The sequence below is a fragment of the Scomber scombrus genome, chromosome 16 (assembly GCF_963691925.1).
Source record: "Scomber scombrus chromosome 16, fScoSco1.1, whole genome shotgun sequence".
In the NCBI taxonomy this organism is placed as follows: domain Eukaryota; kingdom Metazoa; phylum Chordata; class Actinopteri; order Scombriformes; family Scombridae; genus Scomber; species Scomber scombrus.
The window spans coordinates 676,586-681,585 of NC_084985.1; the positions used below are offsets into that span (position 1 = coordinate 676,586).

The 5,000-nt window shown below is 40.2% G+C and overlaps 1 protein-coding gene across 1 annotated transcript in view; it reads right to left on the minus strand.

Annotated features, from left to right (window-relative positions):
* The window catches only part of cdc42se1 (CDC42 small effector 1), a 26,223-nt gene that overhangs the window by 12,747 nt on the left and 8,476 nt on the right, over nt 1-5,000 (minus strand). The gene's annotated exons all lie outside the window — the stretch shown is intronic.

Below are 5,000 nucleotides of genomic sequence, written 5' to 3' on the forward strand. Positions count from 1 at the left end.
CCTAAACTTTCCAAAACTGTGTTAAACTTTCCGAAACTGTCCTAAACTTTCCAAAACTGTCCTTAACTTTCCCAAACTTTCCCAAACTTTCCTAAACTGTCCAAAATTGTCTTAAACTTTCAGAAACTGTCCTAAACTTTCCGAAACTGTCTTAAACTTTCCAAAACTGTCCTAAACTTTCCAAAACTGTCCTAAACTTTCTAAAACTTTCCAAAACTGTCTTAAACTTTCTAAAACTTTCCAAAACTGTCCTAAACTTTCCAAAACTGTCTTAAACTTCCCAAAACTGTCCTAAACTTTCTAAAACTTTCCAAAACTGTCTTAAACTTCCCAAAACTTTCAAAAACTGTCTAAAACTTTCCAAAACTGTCCTAAACTTTCCCAAACTAGCTTTCTTGCTTTGATGTCTTCACACATCTATAAATCCTTTTCTTTTGTCGTCACTTTTCTAAAAAGTTCACTTTACAGAAACACGCTCCGTCTTTAAAACATGACTCCTCTTCTAAAAGTGTCCTCAGCCCAAAGTATCCCAAACACCATCCTCACTAAACTGTGGTGGAAATCCTAAAAATATCCCCCCAAAAAAATGTCCTAAGCTCTCAAATTGGTCCTCACAAAGATAGAAAGACCAAAACAGGAGCGCTCACTCTGTCATTCTGCTGCATGGGAACCAAAACTCTGAGACGTCAACACAGAGAACACATTAAGCATGACTAAACACTGGGTGTGGTTCAAACACACAGCGCAGGAAACACACACACACAGGCACACACACAGAGTAACACACCCACACACTCACACACACACACACACACACACAGAGTAACACACGCAGGCACACAGGCACACACACTCTCTCAGGCTTGTAAAGTCAAATTAAAGACTTTCTTCAGACTCGACTGAACGAACAGAAATGTTTCGGTGTTCAGTGAAAACATGGCTGACCTTTGACCCAACAGGTTAAAAACAAAAACAAGACCATGAACTTTATTACTAATTTGTTGTTTTGTACTTTTTCACATCTTATAATGAAACTGAGTGAAGCTTCTTTCTCAGGCTGCAGTTAATGATTCGTTGTTTTATTATTGATTAATCTGAACATTATTTCCTATTATGTGATTATTTGTTTCAAGCTGAAGTCTTGAAATGTCCAAAATATTCTGTTTATTATGATATAAAACGGAAAGGAGCATTTCAGTGTTTCAGTTTTTATCACTGACAGTTTTCCCTGTTTTTTAGTTGATTTTAGTTCAGAAACACTCGTCTGGTTTCATGAGTGATTCATGAGCGACCGGTGGTGCATTCAGGCGTTGTAGTGAAACTCTGTTATCATTAATGATCGGTCATAACTTCACATGATTTTAACAGTTTGGACTCGTCTGTTGGAGCTTTTTGTTTGTTTAGTTAAGTTTAGTTTTTAGTTTTTAGTTGTGAGTAACTTGTTTGTTTGATTAACTGATGTGTTTGTTTTATTTAGATTAGATTTTGGATCCACGTTGTGAGTCGGACGTTTTCTCTGAGAAAGTTTTACAAATTGAAAACTTCAAAACGTTTCGTACAAAGATTCATCATTGAGTTTATCTGCAGAACTCATGAGGTCATGATGACTCTGGACCAATCACATGGCAGCAGCTGGCGCAAATGTAACATGAGGTCATTGTTTTAGAGACGTTGATGGACGAGTTGGACGATGTGTTGGTGGTGAACGCAGAGTCTGTTTAATCAGAAGTCTGTCCAATCAGAGTCTGTCCTATCAGAGTCTGTCCAATCAGAAGTCTGTCCAATCAGAAGTCTGTCCAATCAGAGTCTTTCCAATCAGAAGTCTGTCCAATCAGAACTCTGTCCAATCAGAAGTCTGTCCAATCAGAACTCTGTCCAATCAGAAGTCTGTCCTATTAGAAGTCTGTCCTATCAGAAGTCTGTCCAATCAGAGTCTGTCCAATCAGAAGTCTGTCCATCAGAAGTCTGTCCAATCAGAACTCTGTCCAATCAGAAGTCTGTCCAATCAGAACTCTGTCCAATCTGAAGTCTGTCCAATCAGAAGTCTGTCCTATCAGAAGTCTGTCCTATCAGAAGTCTGTCCAATCACAAGTCTGTCCTATCAGAAGTCTGTCCAATCAGAAGTCTGTCCTATCAGAAGTCTGTCCTATCAGAAGTATGTCCAATCAGAAGTCTGTCGAATCAGAAGTCTGTCCTATCAGAAGTCTGTCCTATCAGAAGTCTGTCCAATCAGAAGTCTGTCCTATCAGAAGTCTGTCCATCAGAAGTCTGTCCAATCAGAAGTCTGTCCCATTAGAAGTCTGTCCAATCAGAAGTCTGTCCTATCAGAGTCTGTCCTATCAGAGTCTGTCCTATCAGAAGTCTGTCCAATCAGAAGTCTGTCCTATCAGAAGTCTGTCCAATCAGAAGTCTGTCCATCAGAAGTTTGTCCAATCAGAAGTCTGTCCTATAAGAGTCTGTCCTATCTCGTCTCTGGATAACAGACTGAGTGATGAATGAAGACGTGTTTACTTTAATCAGCTGATCACTAACAGAAGACGAGCTTCTCTTCACTCTGATCTGTTTTGTCAACTAGTGGACGGTGAGAGAGAGTTTCCTGATGACTGAAAGGGTTAAACGTCTCCCCCTGTTTCTATTTTCAGAGCGAGCGGTGGACGGGAGAAGACGTCTGGAGTCCGTCCAAAACATTTCAGCAGATGATAAAGAAAGAATGTGAGCGGGCAAAGAAACAAGCAGCTTCACGTCAGATCTCAGCACCAGAGAGGAATTCAAGCTTGGACGGCCCGAAGCCTCAAAGTAGAGACATGAGCTTCACCTGAGGGACAGGCGAAGACTTCCTGTTTGTGCTGAGAGCTCGGACACAGAGGACAAACTGTGAAGGAAACACTTTGAATGAAACACACAGTTTCCTGCGTCTGAAACAGCTGCAGAGAAAAGTTCAGATTGTCTGAAAGAGACGAAAAAAAAACTGTCAAAACAGAACCGAAACAGTAAAAACACCTGATCTGATTTGTGTTTTCTATCTGAGATAAAAACTGAATTCTCTTTTAACCCTTTAAATACTGTTCATATTCTACCCTTGATTCATGTTTCAGAGAGCAGAGAGAGTGTATTTTTTAGCTTTTACACCACTAAACATCTCCTATCACACAATATCATGTCCTATTTTACCTAAGACATGAAAATATAACATAGCAATAATGATGGAAATGTATTTTATTGGTAGTTTTGAGTCTCTTTAGTCACTCCATTTCATAGTTACCATGGTAACTAGATGGCAGCTGTCAGTCAAACTCACTGTAGGTTGTTTTTAGTCTTTTTTCATCTCTTTCTGGTAGTTTTTAGGTTTCTTTAGTCGTTTTAAGTCTCTTATTAGTCATGTTTGCATCTCTTTTTGGTGGTTAAATGTATTTAATGTAAAAGGTAAAATGAGCAGAGCTTTATGGAACTGTGGGGTTTATTGTAGAACCATTAGAGCCATCAGTCTTCACTGCTACATCATAAAAATACATCCTCATAACTACTATCTTATTAAAACTATTAACTATTCATTTCACTAAAACACATGGCCTTTCCTTTTGTATCGTAAAGACCATCACACTGATCTACTGTCAGAGACTGAAATCAATCGTTTCCACTGCAGGAACTTCAGGGTAACTTTACAGGCCGTCTCTGCCTCGGGGTCGGTGCTCCGTTCGGCCCAGAAAAACTCCTGAATGGGGCTCGAGGTTGACTCTGTGCTGATTGGCTGAACTCAAAGCAGGATGTGGCGTCAACAGAAAGCGCCAAAATAAAACCCAGCAGAAGAAGAACAGCAGTAGAAAGCTTCCACCTCCATGAATACCAACACACAAACCAAAAACATGGAGGAGGTAAACATGGAGGAGGTGAACATGGAGGTAAACATGGAGGAAGTGAACATGGAGGTAAACATGGAGGAGGTGAACATGGAGGTGAACATGGAGGAGGTGAACATGGAGGAGGTTGTTTTCTTTGTTATGCTTTCAGTGCGTTGTCATGGTGACGTCATGGTCAGAGGTCGGTGGTTCCTACTCTGCTATGGAGACACAATGGTCTAGAGGACAGAGTTTCCTCAGTGGAAACGGGGCTAAAGTTATTAGTCTTTGTTTCAGTTTCTAAATTAACGTGCTCAGACTACATGTGCAGCGCTGCTCTTTGTTCCTTCATGACTGTTGCTGTGATTTGGCGCTTTGTAAATAAAGATTGATTGATTGATTGATTGATTATGAAGAGTTGGAACACATCAGTCTAATGTGTTTTTAGATCCAAACATGAAGACAAATATATCAAATCAGCAGAATTATGCTTTAAGTCTTCAATAAGCATTATTATGGACGTGACTGCAGCCTGCAGGTGGCGCTAAAAGGTTCTTTAGACTCTGAATTGGTCTGAACTCAGTTTCCTGACTCTATTTAAACCTCATGACCAGCCTTCCCATGACTGTGTGTGTGTGTGTGTGTATGAGAGCAGAATATTTGTCCCATGATGTCAGTGTGAGGAGGAGGAACAGGAAAACTGTGGAGACGACGGCCTGAACCAACAGGAGTAAGACCAACAGGAGTAGAAACACACACACACACACACACTCACACACACACACACACAAACACACACACCCCTCCTCTGACTGCAGATGGTACTGTCCGGCCGTCAGTTTGAATCTGGAAACTCAAACTGAGCAGAGTCACAGTTTGTTCTCAGGATGAAGGAAAATGAAACGTTACAGGAAGTTTAACAGTTTTACCGCCAAGTCGGGAAAATCAAACAAACACCGTCGGCCTCGAAGCTCTTAAATGTGAGAATCTGTTGCTTGTCTTCACTCAGCTGGGAAGGTTTTATTTGAGCCTTTTGGACGTTAGATGTAAAAATAGTCTCTAAATGAATCAATAACAGATATAAATTTAACTGCAGCTCTGAATGATTTTAGTGTTGATGCTGAATGATCAAAATATATAAACTACAGAGATATAAACTACACA